The 17,975-nt window shown below is 35.3% G+C and overlaps 1 protein-coding gene across 2 annotated transcripts in view; it reads right to left on the reverse strand.

The window, feature by feature from the left end:
* Positions 1 to 17,975, reverse strand: part of LOC123784132 (uncharacterized) — a 351,543-nt gene that overhangs the window by 292,397 nt on the left and 41,171 nt on the right. The window lies entirely within an intron of this gene.

The following is a 17,975-nucleotide window of genomic DNA, read 5'->3' on the forward strand; positions in this document are numbered from 1 at the left end:
CATGAAACTACGAGATGACAAAGTGTAAAATAAATAAATACACTTGTCAAAGTAAAAAAAAAGATTCCTATGGGCATGAAAGGGGTTTAAAAATGTTGAGTTTCATATCTCATTCAGTTTCACAATAAACTGTTATAATTATTGTTTATAATAGGTTATATATAATTTTAAAGCGTCTTGCACAATTAGAGGATCAAAAAACACTTGTTGGCAATTCACTGACTGTATTAATTTCCTATTGCTGTCGTAACAAATTACCACAAATTTAAAAGCTCAAACCAACACGATCTTACCATTTTACGGTTCTGTAGGTTAGAGGTCTAATCCAGGTCTCACTGGGCTAAAATGTTATTGGCAGAGCTATATCCCTTACTGAAGTCTGTAGGGGAAAGATTCTTTTAGCTACTAGAGGGTGCCCTCATTTCTTGGCTCATGGCTCCTTCCTCCATCTTCAAAGCAAGCAACCAACAATATTGTGTCTGTCTGATCCTTCTTCTTTGTCACATCTCCCTCTGACTCTGAACTCCCTCTGAATCTGAACTCAATAATAAGGACCCATGTGATTAGATTGGACGCACTTGAATAATACGAGGTTATCTTCACATCTCAAGGTTCATACTTAAAAAAAAAAAAGATTTTAATTTTCAAGTAATTGCTACACCCCACATGGGGCTTGGACTCACAACCCTGAGATCCAGAGTCACATGCTCGACCAACAGAGCCAGCCATGCACCCCTCAAGGTTCATAGTTTTAATCATGTCTGCAAAGTCCTTCTTGCCACGGAAGGTAGCATATTCACCTGCTCTGGGATTAGGGCATGGACATATTTGGAGGACCATTATTCTGCCTACCACACTGATGTTAAAGACATAATGCTGAGATGATTTTAAACTGTGTTTTCTTTCCATGAAGATCCCAACACAGTGCATGAGAGTTGTAAGCCACCATTCTATATATTGACTGTATCCCATGTGATTCACCTATTTTAGGGAAAATGATGGTGGAACAAAATCAACTGGACAAGTAGGGAGTCAGTTAATATAGGTATCTTTAATATGCCTTAATCAGAAAGGCACTGCAATTAGTCAGCTTCCCACTGGCACAATCCTAGCTGACTCTCAGTATATCTCAGGATGATTATAATATCTATAATGCATACTTCGTCTGATGCTTTTATCCATAAACCTCAATAAACTTTGCAAATACCAGCAGTCTCATTTTCCATAACCTCCAAAATACCAATCTCATCATGCCAATGCTCATGTCAAAAACACTGAACGTCACAAACTTTCAACAAGACAGACATGGCTTTAGCCCTAGATGAGCTTCCCATCCACTCAATGGGAATGCATCCTTAAAAGCTGAAAAAGTGTAATTTAATTCAACAATAAAAAGTGATGCAGTTTCTTGATGTACTAGTTTGCTAGGGCTGCTATAACAAAATACTACGCATTGGGTGACTTCGAACAACAGGAATGTATTCTCTCACAATTTTGGAGCCTCAAAATCTGAGATCAGAGTCAGTAGGGTCAATTCCTTCTGGGGGCTGTGAGGAAAAAATCTGTTCCCTGCCACTCACCTAACTTCTGGTAGTTTTATTATCAGTCGTTGGTATAGAAGCATCACCCCAATCTCTGCCTTTGTCTTTCACTCTCTTTTGCATGTCTGTCTGCAAACTTTCCACTTTCTGTAAGAACACCAGATGACCACATTTTAACTTCCCTACCTCTGTAAGGATCCTATTTCCAAATAACGTAACATTCTGAGATATCGGGAGTTAGGATTTCAACATATGATTTTGGGGGCCCACAATTCAACCCATAACACTCAGTGTTAGATATTAACTTTTACGTATAGATGTCACTTGGCATCATTGCTTTATCTGGCACAATGTCTGAGAGACAGAAGTAAAATTTCATTGTGTGAATTGACATCCTCACATAGCAAAATGGTTATGCAAAACACAATTTCGGAAAAATAATGGTATGAAGCTACAAATCTTCAGAATTTTATTTTGTGCTCTCAGTACTCAAGTACTTAAAAATTGCAAAATTCTTGTTAAGAGCTCTGTGGGGTAGGTTCATTTGTTCTACTTACACTGATCAAAAGCTACCGTTGCCTGCCTGGTTCACTGCAAATACAATCTCAATACACAGTGCAGAGTACGGCTTAACTCATGACAATAGTCAGCACCAACTAAATCATATTTTTCATGTCATAGGCAGTAAACAAAGCACAAATCAAATAGCAGTGAAACTAGAAAGTAGTACCATTTTACGTTATTGACAGCAAAATTTCTTATCACTTCCCTGCCAAGGTTGAAGAACAAAGCAACTGATACACAAAGAAGTTAGAATACGTCTATCTGTGAAGAGGATAAGAATGGCTAAAGGTCAGATTCTTATCTAACAGGTTTTTTTGTGGTTTTTTTGGTGTTTTTTTTTTTCTGGTCTCTGTTAAGGAACAGTTTAAAAAAAAAAAAAAAGACCCAGTCATCTGTCACCCACTATATAAGCCTCAAAACAGTCTTAAGCACCCTCGTATTCAAGTCAGCTGGACATTCAACAAATATTTATTGAGCATCTATCACATGATGAGCATTCTTCTAAGCTCCATACATATCTAATAATAAATAAACACAATCTCTATTGATAAAAAATTTAGTCTTTTTAATTATTGTAAATTATATTATTTCTTATCAGTTTCTAGGAATATACGCCTACCAACAGATTGGAATTGTGTGTGTGAGTGCTTAATGTTTTTTGGCATAATTCTTACAGTCTAGATTTTAATTCTTTATTGTAAATATTAAAATACATTTCTTCTTAATTTAACACATATTTTAGTTTTTAAATTGAGTATTTTAATACAGCCTAGTTCAAATATTTTTTAAAAGATATTATTTATTCATTTGAGAGAGAGAGAGAGCACGAACAGGGGAAAAGGCAGAGGGAGAGGGAGAAGTAGACTCCCCACTGAGCAAGGAGCCTGACAAGCAGCTCGATCCCAGGACCCAGAGATCATGACCTGAGCTGAAGGAAGGCCCTTAACCATCTGAGCCACCCAGGTGCCCATGGTTTAAATATTAATACATTTATAGAAGGAGTGTATTCTATAGAACAGTGGTCGTCTTAATAGACTCCTAAGTCAACACTAGGAAGGAAAGCATAATCTAGTGAACCAATATTTTCCAAATTACCAATATATGATAATAAAAAAATCTTGCATGGGTAAAAGACTGTCTCCAGTGCTGGGAAGACCAGTGGATTTCATTGTAACAGAGTATAAGTTTATTAATATGTTTCAAAATACATTTTGTAACTTAACCTTTCAGAGACTACCACTTGTCAAATTTTGTATAGGATCAAATATCCACAACTATCTGCAAAGGCTTTTAAAATACTCCTTTTTACAGCTACATATCTACAAGAAGCCAGATTTTCTTCATATACTTCAACCAGAACAATATTTTACAACAGACTGAATGTAAACAGTGTATGAGAACTTCTCTATCTTCTTGTCAGCCAAATATGGAAGAGATTTGCAAACATAAAACAGTGCTTTCTGGGTGCCTGGGTGGTTCAATAGGTTAAGTGTCTGCCTCTGGCTCAGGTCATGATCCTGGGTCCTGGAATCAAGTGTTGCATCCGGTTCCCTGTTCAACAGATAGCCTGCTTCTCCCTCTACCCCATCCCCCTACTCCTGCTCCACGCGCAGGCTGACACAGGTGCACTCTCTCTCTCTCTCCCTCTCTCACATGTGCAAAAATAAATAAAATCTTTAAATACATATATATATATATATATATATACATACACATATATATATATATAACAGTGCCTTTTATAAAACAGTTATTTTTATAAAAATGCTATTTATGTTAATATTTAATGGGCTTATTTATTTTTAATAAATATAAGAAACTATCTCGTTTAATTTCTATTACAGTAAATATTGATAGATATAACCCATATGAAATAAAACCTGTCTGGGGTCCACAGTAAGTATAATGGGGTCCAGAGAAGCAAGAGTTTAAGAATTACTGCACTGATAATATTCATTAGAGCATTGCAATCAGCAATGCAATTAAAATATATATATATGTAAACATTGCCTGCCCAGGCTCCTCCAAGCCTGGCCCAGAGTGGGGATGATCCTACCAGAGCCATAGGAACAGGTGGCAGACGCTGCGCTTCCCAGAACCTAGTGCCATTAAATATTATCATATATTCTTTATCTCTGCTCTGTACTCACCAAGCAAACTTCTGATAATATGATTTTCTAGTTTTTCTGCAGGAAAGTACTATATAGTTCTACAGAGAATTGTATTTATTTAGAAGTTATATTTGTTCATTATAAATAAACAGATTCTGATTTTAACCATCACAGCTATTTCAACCACTCATGATAGGACTTTGGTCACTTCTGCATAACTACCAGGCTCTTAAATCCTTTCCCATCAGTGGAACTTGGTAAGGGTCCTTCAGGTTTGCTTAAACAGATTTCCCTAATCGCACATCATGATATTAATCCTATGTATTCCAGAAGGCCCTGGAACACCTTTGTAAATGTTACTATTCCACCTATAAGACAATGAATTATGAGGAGTCTCAGAAAGGGCGGGCAGCCTCCAGACCCAAAAGCTTGTTATGCTCCTCTGCAGAACCAAGATGGTGACTGTCTTAAGAAAATCGGTTTCAAGGTAACTTTCTCTGTGAAGAATAGAACCTGAATTTTTTATTTCTGAGAAGAAAAAAATTAATCTCTGTCTCACCAATAATCAGGTATGTATTTTTGTATATCATAGTTTAATGATTTAATTGGAATTGATGGGATTCAGGTGTGGTGATTCACCAAAGTGGAGAAACAAGAATTTCAGAGAATACAAATTCACCAAAAATGGCACCAAATTGTGAAGATATTTTAATTCACATACACGCAAAAAAAACCCACCTTTGTAGAGACTTGTAAATTTACCAAGATATACTGTAATAGATTGTTTTATTAGAAACTTCTGGTACTTCCCAATGAAGGATGTGGTAAGAAGTCTTTATTAACATGGCTAAAGGAGTTTCCATTTCCTGATGTCTTTGAGATTTTTCTTTTTGTAAGCTTCTGCTCTCTTTTTCAATATTCTACCCTGTAATGCCATAATGCTCAACAGCCTACTTTGGGATTGCAGCTTTCAGGAAAAATTGTAGAAAATCTTTAGTCTTGTCTATGCACTTGAAAAATGATTTTATTTTATGACAATTTTATCATTCTACTGTTAAAGCTTTCCACTTTCTTCTATACACTATAAAAACACTAGCAGCCTCCTCTGCTTTTAACAAGAAACGGCAGAATCATGCTGTAGTTCTGTGTTCTGCCCTCAGCTATATTTTGCTTCTTTGTGACAGTATTCTCTACTCTTAATATGGAAGACTTATACTAAATTCCACTGAAAAGAATGAACTGGTACTTACTGGTGTTTTACTTGAAAACAGATGCCCAACTGAATAAAAATATGGACATCGGGGTACTTCTTCCAATATTACTAACTCCCCCATTCCTCAGTTTGCATTCAAAGAGTGTTCACTTTTAATATTTATCTTCCTAGAATATCGTATTTATTGTTCCACCTTCTGGGACTTGATGATTTATTAATTCTTGGCACCACGCACTCTTTCATTCAACATCACTCTTTCATTTTCTAAGTATTGTGACAGATTCTGAGGATACAAAAATGAATAAGCATCATCCATGTTCACTAAAAATGTTAAGTTCTAACATGGAGAGTGTGACTATCAATATAAAATATAATATAATATAAAATAATATAATATGGTTAGTTTATATAAAATGTTGTGAAAGAATTGAGAAGAAACAATTAATTATTCCTGGAAAGTAACAAGGGAATGTTTTATAGAGAAGAGAGTACTTAATCTGCATATTGAATGAATGATAAGTAGAAGAACTTCACTGAGGAAATGGGGAAAGGTTGGCTAATTGGGGGGTGCACAAACTCACACAGCAGTGCTAGAAATGTGTGACTGGGGAGTGAAGAGGAATGTAGGTTGTCTGCAGGGTTACATGTATCACAGAACGGAAAGGCATGAGGAAGTAAAATTAGGCTGTGGGCAACTATGAATGCCATCTAAGCAATATGGGTTGGTTGTTTTTCGTTTTTTGTTTTTTTTTTGTCGTATATGCATCATAAGTGAGACATTCAGTTTTGTATTTTAGAAATGTGAGTCTGACAGGAATATGGACAATGGATTATAGTGAAGAGAATATAAGGAACATGACTCAGTTTGATAAGGCAATAAAAATACAATGTTACAGGAGGGAAATTCAAAACAAATATTCTGAGTTAAGTTTTATTGTTAAAAGAAAATTGGGAATATCATTCATCTAAAGACTGACACAGATAACTCTTTTCCTGTGCTATGTTTTCTATTCTCTTTCTAGTTCTTAGTACTTCAACAACTTTTAGAATTTTTTCTTGCAGTTTTCTCTTACTATCCACATTTTATCCACTTTCATATAGCCAAAACACGTTTCAGTCACGAGTCTCATTAGATGATGATATAATAATAATAATAATAATAATAATAATAATAATAATACAATAATAATAGAGAAAAAGTACTTGTGAACAAGAATTTTTAAATATCAACTCACTTTCAGGGGTCAAAATTTATATTTATAAAATTCACATATATTAAATTAACTTTGTCCAGGCTTGATAGAAATGCCCACAACCTGGTAGAAGCAAATAAAAATTTCCCTTAAAAAAGCATCTTTAACTATACTAGAATTAAAATTTTTTTAAAAATCTTCACTTTTCCCCTGACTACGGAGTCCCACAGATCAAGTACCTCCAAATATATGTTAATTACCAGGAACCACTTAAAAATAAAAAAACAAAAACCCCACAATTGAACAAAAATGAGAACAAAAAATTTTAAAAATTAGAATCTCCAAGAATTTTAGTTATTAGATTTATCACATGTAGAATATAAAATGTCCTGTGTATAAAACCTTGAAGATATATAAATACACTTGAAAACAGTATGCAAAGAACACTGTATAAGTTTTAAAATGAACCAAAAGAATTTCAAGAATAAAAAATAGGATTATTGAAATAAAAACTCAATAAATGAAATAAACATATTAGACATTTAGACTTATATTAGACACATATTTCTGAAGAAATAAATAATGACTTGGAAAACATTTATTTGAAAATGATCGGGAATGAAGCACAGACAGGCAAGAAAGGAATATGGGAAATCATGTGAATCTAAGAGATGTGAAGGTTGCAATAAGAATGCCAAACCCAAGCTGAAGTGGAGTTCCAGCATGTGAGAACAGAGAGAAAAGGAGAAATAAAAAGTTTAAAATAATACTAGCTGAGAATTCTCCAAAATTTATGAAAGATGGGAATCATGATATTCAAGAATTACAGTGTATTAAGAGAGAGAGAGAGATGTGAGCAGGGAGAGGGAGAAGGAAGTGGGGAGGGAGGGTAGGGGAAAGAGGAGAGGAGAGGAAGAAGGAAAGAAGGAATAGAGAAAGGAGGAAAATGTTAAAAGGCCCTGGCAGTTGCTTTAGCTTGGGAAAGACATCTTAGACTGTTAAATTGGACCTTTTACATGCTTTGTTTTAATGTAGATCTTAATGATTGCTTTCATACATCAAGGTCTTTTTTAGTCTACATTCAGTATTTTTTTTTTCAATTCAGTGGAAAAGGATTACATAATGGGCGTAAATAGAAAATCTATGCTGGACTGGAAGCATCAGCACTGCAAATGTGTGTCAACATGAGCAGGTTCCTAATTTTCTGAGCCCAAGATTCTCTCAACTCTAATTGCTTTTGGCATAAAATGCAGAAAGGCAGGAGCACATCTTAGTTTAGCTGTGTTCTTGGCATGAACAGTTGAACTGTTGATAGCATAGGGACTTTTTGTAGGATTTCAAAGTCAGTTTGCTTAGAAATATGCATATGTCTAAGTTAACACTTTCCCGGCTACCAAAAGAGAATATCTCCTGTGTACGTGTCCAGATATTAAAAGACAGAAAGTGTAAAATTTAAGAAAGACTCCAACTCTTCCTACCAAGATCCTATTCACATTGAGTTTTCCTGAGTTCTAAAATTAGTACATTTTTCAGATCTATTGGAAATGAAAGAGAATTGAATGGAGTGGAGTGATGAATAAATTCTGCATTGGAAAAATGCAGTTAGTTTTATATATAGGCTACTAACTAAATTCTTCTAAATAAGAAATCTTTTAGCCTTCTCTCTTCCCCTTCCCTTTCTCTTTCCATCCCAGACAACTCAGTTCTAAAGCCATTAGTTGGACTGAGCAAAGTAGGCTTTCAAGTAAATGGGGGGGAGGAGTACAAGTTACCATGACCTAGAGTTGTGTGTTACAGTCTGAATGGTGTAGCAAGGCTGCCTGGCTCAGGGTGTCAGAGCCTGAGCAGAGAGAGGAAGACTTCCTCACAAGGTGTAGCCCAGCACAGGGTGTGAGCACCCGTTGGGTGAAGAAGACATGAGGGAGACAGTATGATCCACATAGTGTCAGAGCCTGAGTGAGGCAACAAGGGCACCCATGGCAACCTGCATAGGTTTTTGGGGGAGACAGTAGGCTGTATGATGTCAACACCTAAATGGAGTGGGTGATGCATCCACATAGGGGATGGGGGCAGTCTGGCCTCAGGAATCATAACCCAAGCAGGATGAGGAGGGTATCCACAGAGAGCTATCACCAGCATGGGCTGTCAGTGCCTGAGCAGAAGGATACCACATGCCAGGGGTACGTGTGGGCCAGCCCACTGTAAGATGTTAGTGCCCAAGTAAGATGAGTGAGGAGAATGGCCCATGAAAAGAAGACGTGGTATAGGTTTTCAGAGCCTGAGCATTCTGAGGAAGGTGTACACACAGCCCAGAGCAGAGTGGCAGAGCCTGAGAAGGGAAAGAACAGCCTTTAGGCAGAGGGTAGAGCACCACAGAGGGTACTGGAGCCCAAGATGGGTAAGGAGAGTTTCTGCCTGGGGGAAGCCCAGCATGGAGGGTCAGAGCCCTAGTAAGTGAGAGGAGTACCAGCTTGGGGGAGGGTGTGGCAGTAGACACAGGAGATTGGTTATATGATAAAAGAATGATCAAATTATTAATATATTAAATGTAATGGAAATCAGATTTATCACTGTCAGAGAAGGGAGCTAAAGGAAGAAAAGGAAGAAAACTAGAATGAACCCTGTTTGATTGGATTAGAATTGGACATACTGATGTGAATTCAATGTTTCTGATGGACAGAGACAGACAAATGAATGTAAATAATAAGGTGAATATGTCATGTGCATGTGTGTGCATTATATTATGCACATACTTTATGTTCACACATATGTATGTATGTAAGTATGCATATGCATGAGTTTATTCCCTAATTCTTCCCACTGAGGGGATGTAGGAGAAGCAAAACCTCAGTAACAATGAGCACATCTGGTGCCGAATGTTGGCTTCTAAACATGATACTCCATAAAAAGGAATAAAGGCTCCTCAGAGAAATGCTTGACTCTAGGGCTGAGGTACAGAAAATACAAGGTGAGCCAGGAATATCCATTTGTGTCAAAAAGCAAGGAAGAGGGAGAAAGAAAGAAAGAAAGAAAGAAAGAAAGAAAGAAAGAAAGAAAGAAAGAAAGAAAGAAAGAAAGAAAGAAAGAAAGGGAAAGAAAAGAGAAGAGAAGAGAAGAGAAGAGAAGAGAAGAGAAGAGAAGAAAAGAAAAGAAAAGAAAAGAAAAGAAAAGAAAAGAAAAGAAAAGAAAAGAAAAAAAGAAGTCTGGTACATGTAAAAAGGAAACAATAGAACATGGCTTGAAAGGGCTCCTCCTGCTTATATCAGGGACAATTTAAACATCAAAATAAAAGCTGATAGTAACAGATCAAAATCCACTGAATAAAATAGGAAATCATAAATCCAGAGAAATATTAATTAATTAAATGTCTAATGAATCTAAAATTGATATAGATTGCAAGTAGCTGCCCACAAAATACATAGTAATTACAAAGGGGAAATAGTAACTTTACATTGGATAAGCCTGACATGCACCATCTTAATCCAGTAATTAAACTGAACATCATATATAATGAGACAAATCAAAATGTCTTCTACTTTAATTCAGATGAGACAAGCACAACAACATTTTTATGATTATTCCAGCCAGAAATGCATAACCTGACTCTAATTATAAAGAAATATCAAACCCAAACTGGCTCACATTCTACAATAACTTTAAAAGTACCAATGTGAGGAAAGTCAAGGAAAGACAAAGGAGTATTTCCAGACTGAGATATGAACATTGAATGTGAAGTGTCTGACTTGGAGCTGGGTCCATTGTCCATGAAGTACATTATTGAGACTGTTAGTGTAACTGCTATGAGCCTGATGATTAGATGATAAGAAGATATGAATATTAATATCTTAATTTTGATTGTTGTAAAGTAATTATAAAGGAGACTGTCCTTATTTGTAGTAAAGTATTTTTGGCGGGTGATGGACATCAAGTTAAGAAGTCAAGTGACAAACCTAAACTTAACATTCATTAGGAGGTTTTTTTTTTCATACTGACGATTTCTATCCATACACAGAAGATTTGGAATACATAGTCATATCTGTTTTGCCATGATGAAACTTCTTTAAAAATCCAAAATGGAGCCACATTCAAATAAATTCTTCCTCTCTGCTCTAGATCTCCCTGCTGCATCCATTCACAATGAGTCCCCTGAGGTCACACTGTCCGTTTCAAATGGAGCATGCAGGTAAGGTTTTCCTAGATAAGGTACGCTTGGGTTCTTCTCCACATTGATTTTCTATTACAAAACATGCCTCTTCTAAAACTTTCCTTTGGCAGGATTCAGGAGCCTACACAATAGGAAAAATATGTATATATATCCCTAATCTCCTCTCTTACAAACCTATCATGAGGTAAAACTGTTGAGAAAGAAACTGAGGGAAATAGCTATATTCACATAATAAGAATATAATAGCATAATAATCATAAAATAATAAAAAGTGAAAAATCCTGTCCACTCCATACTATATTGCTCCACAAACCCCAAGTAGCCAGATATAAAACTGTATGTAATAACATGAGTTGTTCTTTAGTCTAGTTATCTGTGGTCAAGAGAACAAAATATAGCAAAACCTCCAAAAGAGAGTAATAAAAATGTCAAGAAATCTACAAACAATATATCCACTCGTTCAATGTAATATTGAGAAGAGTTGGAGAACTCAAGACCTTAGAAATTACTTCTTCGAACATAGCAGCAATCTTCAAATATCTAAAGCAGTATCATGTGAAAGAATTAGGACTAATAAATGGAAATTATAGAAAGACATCTTTCTACTGAGTTAAAAAGAAAAGCAAATGTTGAAATGTTTTGAAATGTAAGAGGCTGCCTAGGCAAGTGACTAGTTCACTAGAAGAATATTCACAACACATATAATTGCTTGATAAAAGGGATAGAATAACAGGTAACAAGGGATCTTTAATATGTAAGTTCATTTCCAATCTTATAATTCCATTGTTTTATATATTCAAAACTATCAGAAATAAGCTAGAAACTCCAAAGTTCATATATCAATGTGACCTTAGAAGGTATGTATTACAAGCTTCATTGCTAAAGGTTATTATACAAACATGGTCATTTTTTCTAAAAATAATCTCTCTCACAAAAACAAGCTATGGCCAAACTTCATAAATCCCCTGAAATAGGTTTATAAGTGATAAACCTAATAGGAATTATATAGTGGAGGGCAGACATTGATTGAAAGGAAATATGTTGGCTTTTGATACATTGTGTTCAATAGTGGTTCCACAGCTGAGGAATATTCATTCTCCTGAAGCTAGCCAATTTTACATTGCAGTGACATGAGCAAAAACCATACTTTTTCAATACCTTTTTATTGTAGAAGACTGTGTTTGTTTCCTTAATCATCATTTAGAAAGTGACATTCAAGGACAGGCATGTTTGGGAAATCAGAGCATGACAAATTACATTACATCTTCAAATCATGCTTCGGAGTTAAAAGAACAGGTAGGCAGGTGCCTTTATGCAACTTGCATTTAAGAACTAATTTCTTTGGTGAAGCATTATTTAGGATGAGTATAATTTATTATTAGTACACCAAACTACCCAAATTGTGTTAAGATAAAAGTCTACGTACCTACGACAAAAAATGTACCATCAAAAATCATATTATTTTTTTGACATTTTACTGACATAACACCGCATATCTGTATATATGGAAACATATGAGTGACTAGATGAATTTATCTCTTTTCATCTGAATATCTACATACTGGACTTAACACTTCTTCAGACATAACTGAAGCATTTTATCCATCCATCCATCCATCCATCATAAATTCAGCCATAAATAAGGAAAATGCCTTAGTCAAGAATATGTGGTTGGCTTGGAAATATACTTTATGAATTTAAGAATGTTAAGTGTGTGTGTTTGTGTGTGTGTATCAGATAGTGAAGTTTAAAAAATGAAAAAGAGGTAAATCTAATTCAAATCTAGAATAGTAACTTCTAATGGTGAAGGTTTCAGGACAGATGGTACCCATATAATGCAATCACCATCAAGAGGCTAACTATTCTTCACCACATAGGAGCCAGATCAGAGACTCAGTTTCTGGTAAATTGGGCACTCAGCAATGGTGATAGCCAAATTGAAAATGCTTGCTATTTTAACAAGTCATAACTCCCAAGGCCTTATTTTTCATTAGGCCATCAAGTACCAGTTCTACAAAACAAAGAATACAGATGATCTCTGCAGAATGGACCATCTTGTTCACTTGATCTGAGACTCTTTATAGAGGTAATGTTTTTTGGTAAATATTCACATGGGATATCAAAATTTCCAATTCTGAGTCTATTCCAAAATGCCCATCCTTATAACCCTTTCAAATATTTCTTCCTCGAAGTATTAATTCCAAGACCTTTATAATCTGGCAAAAGAATGTACATTCCCTATATAAGAACGGGTATAGCTATGATGTCTGTTTGCTTCAGAGTTTATGAAATTCTGGTCTCACATATATCACCTAATACTGAAATGCTGAACAGAACATTTAAATTTTTCAGTGGATAGATACAACAACAATTAGTTCAAGATGGATATTTTGTCACACAAAGACACCTTGGGGTGCTTATTCACTTGTGCAGGAGTGCTCAGGCATTTGCTCTTTACCAGAGTCCTCTAGAATAAGGAGAGTTTTCTCAAAATGAATCTATTAAAGAAAGTACAGCATTTCCTAAAATCACAGAAGACTCTTCAGTAAATCTTCTATTTACCATAGGTTCCAAGCAGCATATGGATATGCTAGAATGGGCATACACTGACTCTAGCAGTCTCTTTCTTAGTGGTAGGGAAGCAAAACTTCCTTTATTTTGAACAGATTAACAAGAATGTCCTAGAACACTGAAAGTTTATTTATATTACAAGTGCCCTTTGCTATTCTTATGTTATTTGTCTTTCAGCTCCCATTAGGCTTGTCTAATCAAGACATAATGATTAAAGCTAACATTTATTCTCTCTTACTATGTGGCAGTTACTCTTCTAAAAGGTCTAAGCACCATAAATATATGAACTCACTGGATCTTCAAAATACCTCTATCAGATAACTGCTATTATTAACCACATATTATGGATAAGAAAAATGAAATACAGAGATGTGCCTCCAGTCATATAAAGGAGCTCAGTTTAGACCCCTTTATTTTTCTCTCAAGTTCACACTTAGTCCTGTCTCTTTTAAAACTTTCCTTCCCTTTATTTTCTTTTCCCTTTTTTTCCTCCACTCAGTCCACTACAGGGGACTTGCCAACATACTTTTTTGGAAACGTGATAGTTTAACTTTGTCTTAGAATACACTTTATAGCAACTTATATAGACCTCCCTTTTCATCACTTACAGAAGGCCAATGACTTAAAGAGTGTAGCTTATAGCTTGAGTTATTACCCTTCTCTCTGCTAGCTTCATTTTAGTTTAAATATGATAGATTCACTATGAAGAGTAAGCAAATTAATCCTACGAGTATTGTTAAAATACAAAAACAAACATATATGCATCAATGAATTTTTGCTCAGTTAAAAAAAAAAAGATATATTCACTTTCTTAATGTCCTAAGAAGATTGTGATATAATCACCACATATCCCTGGAAAAAATTTGGGGATATTAAGAGAACATCATTCTGGAAAGGCTCCCAGACTGTAATCCTAAGGCATACCCTGGTGATAGATCCTTATTGATCACTAGCTTGTTCTTGAAATTCTCTCATTTCCTCCTGCTCACCATCAGGTATCCTCAACTCTATTCCCTATGAATGTCACATGATACAAGAACCAGGTCATACTTTCCAGTGAGCAGTACAAGCCATTCCCCATTTCTTCACCTTTCTCTAAATTAAACTGTTGATTTCCTGAACAGAGAGTGATTTTTTTCCCAAGTGGTTTGTCAAAAAAATTCCTGTGATGGATCAGGGATTAGTGCTAGTGACAAGCTGACAATAACATAGTCCTTGTCCAGGAGTGTCACGTTTTATACCTGAATGAGTCATAATAAATTGATAATCTTCTGCCTTTCCACCATCATGTGCCAAATGTTCCTGTAGGCATAATCACTCACTCACTCATTGCTTAGGCAGTGACATCTAATTAAAATGGCATCATACAAATAGGATGAGAAAGTGCAAATTCCCATCAGATAATAACAACTTGCAAAATATTGCACAGCATATCTTATTTCATTTGTTTTAAATTTTAATCAAGCATGATAAAGCAAATGTTTACAAAAGAACTAAGCTATCCATGTTAAAATATGAATAACATATCTTTATAAGTGTGTATATATCATATTTATATTCATTCAGCATTCAAACAGAAAACATTAATTGAACATTTACTGAGCACTAAGCACAACATACATCCTATGGCCCTAAAAAAATCATAATAATGATTATCCTTGAGTAAGATGGTGAAGAAGTAGGGCTACCCTAGCTTTCCTCCTCCCTTGAACACAGCTAGATAAATATCAAAACATGCTGAACACCCAAGAAATAGACTGGAAGTCTTAGAGAACAAAACTGCATGTCTACAAACTGGAAAAATGACCCATGAAAGAATAGCAATTTTTAATTTTATTTTGTTTTATATATTTTTAAAATATTTTTCTTTCTTTTCTTTTTCCTTTCTTTCTTTCTACCTTTGTTCTATCAAGCTTCTCAAAATAAGCAGACCAAAACACACTTAGGATCTAGCTTCCTTTATGTATTTTATTTTATTTTTTAATTTAAATTTTAATATTTTTAGTTTGTTTTATTTTGCTTCTTTTTTCCTCCAAAATGACAAGACTGAGGAATTCACCCCAAAAGAAAGAACAGGAAGAAATTATGGCCAGAGATTTAATCAATACAGATATAAGTAAGATGTATGAACTACAGTTTAAAACAATTATAAAGGGGCACCTGGGTGGCTCAGTCAGGCGTCCAACTCTTGATTTTGGCTCAGGTCATGATCACAGGGTCATGAGATGGAGCCCTGCATTGGGTTCTATGCTGGGCATGGAGCATGCTTAAGATTCCCCTCTACCTCTCCCCCCTCTCTAAAAAAAATAATTAATTAATTAAAACAACAACTATAAGGATACTAACTGGGCATAGAAAAGCATAGAAGACACTAGAGAATCCCTTGCAGCAGAGATAAAAGAACTAAAATCTAATCAGGCCAAAATTAAAAATGCTATAACTGGGATGCAAACATGAATGGATGTCATAAAAATGAGGATGGATGAGGTAAAGGAACAAATCAGTGATACAGAAGATAAAACTATGGAAAATAATGAAGCTGAAAAGAAGAGGGAAACAAAGCCCACTATCACCAAGGCATATTATAGTCAAATTCACAAAGAATCCTGAAAACAGCAAGGGGGGAAAAATATCTTTAACCTACAAGGGAAAACAGATCAGGTTTGCAGCAGATCTGTCCACAGAGACCTGGCAGAAACTTACAAACTAACAAAACTGAAACAGGAAGAAATAGAAAGTTTGAACAGACCCGTACCCAGCAAAGAAATTGAACCAGTAATCAAAAATCTCCCAACAAACAAAAGTCCTAGGCCAGATGGCTTCCCAGTGCAATTCTACCAGACATTTAAAGAGTTAATACCTATTCTTCTGAAACTGTTCCAAAAAAAAAAAAGAATTGGAAAGAAAACTTCCAAACTCATTCTATGAAGCCAGCACTACCTTGATTCCAAAACCAGACAAAGACCCCACTAAAGAGGAGAATTACAGGCCAATATCCCTGACGAAGAGAGGATGAAAAAATTCGCAATAAAATACAAGCAAATTGAATTCAACAGTACATTAAAAGAATTATTCACCAAAATCAAGCAGGATTTATTCCTGGGCTGCAGGGTGGTTCAATATTCACAAATAAATCAAGGTGATATACCACATTAATAAAAGAAAGGATAAGAACCAGATGATCCTATAGATAGGATAAGAACCAGATGATCAATAGATACAGAAAAAAAGCATTTGACAAAATAGGGCATCCATTTTGGATCTCAACAAAGTAGGGATAGATGGAACATACACCAACATCATAAAGGCCATATAGGAAAGACCCACAGCTAATATCCTCAATGGGGAAAAATTGAGAGCCTTTCCCCTATTGTCAGGAATAAGACAAATACGTCCTCTCTCACCATTACTACTTAACGTAGTACAGGAAGTCTTAGTCTTAGCAATCAGACAACAAAAAGAAATAAAAGGCATCCAAATTGGCAAGGAAGAAGTCAAACTTTCACTATATGTACACGACATGATACTCTGTAGAAAACCCCAAAGAGCCCACCAAGAAATTGCTATAACTAATATAACAATTCAGCAAACTTACAGGATATAAAATCGATGTGCAGAAATCTGTTGCATTTTTACACACCAATAAGGAAGCAGAAAAAAAAAAAAAAAAAGAAAGAAAGAAAGAAAGAAAGAAAGAAAGAAAGAAAGAAAGAAAAAGAAAAGAAAAGAAAAGAAAAAAATCAAGGAATTGATCCCATCTGCAATTGCACAAAAAACATAAGAGAGTAATAAACCTAACTAAAGAGGTAAAAGATCTGTACCCTGAAAAGTGTAGAACACTTATGAAAGAAATTGAGAGGACACAAAGAAATGGAAAAGCATTCCATGCTCACGGATTGAAAGAACAAACATTGTTAAAATATCTATACTACGCAAGGCAATCTACACATATAATGCCATCACTATCAAAATACCACCAGCATGGGGTGCCTGGGTGGCTCAGTCAGCTAAGCGTCCAACTCTTGATTTGGGCTCAGATCATGATCTCATGATCTGTGTCTGGCACCACATTTAGTGCAGAGTTTTCTTGAGATTCTCTCTCTCCTTCTCCCTGTGCCCCTCCCCCTGCTTGTGCACTCTCTCTCTCAAATAAATAAATAAATAAATAAATAAATAAATAAATAAATAAAATCTTAAAAAAATACCACTGGTATTTTTCACAGAGTTAGAACAAATGATCTTAAAATGTCTAGGGAAACAGCAAATACCCCAAAGAGCCAAAGCAATCCTGAAAAATAAAAACAAAACTGGAGGCATCACGATTTTGGATTTCAAGCTGTATTACAAAGATGTAACCATCAAGACAGTATGGTACTGGCACCAAAAAAAAAAAAAAAAAAAAAAAAAAAAAAGGCACATAGATCAATGGAACAGAATAGAGAACCCAGAAATGGACCCACAACTATATGGTCAATTAATCTTTGACAAAGCAGGAAAGAATATCCAATGGAAAAAAGACAGTCTCTTCAACAAATGGTGTTGAGAAAACTGGACAGCCACATGCAGAAGAATGAAACTGGACCACTTTCTTACACCATACACAAAAATAAATTTAAA

The sequence above is a fragment of the Ursus americanus genome, chromosome 4 (assembly GCF_024610735.1).
Source record: "Ursus americanus isolate L20-20 chromosome 4, mUrsAme1.1.p, whole genome shotgun sequence".
Taxonomy (NCBI): Eukaryota; Metazoa; Chordata; class Mammalia; order Carnivora; family Ursidae; genus Ursus; species Ursus americanus.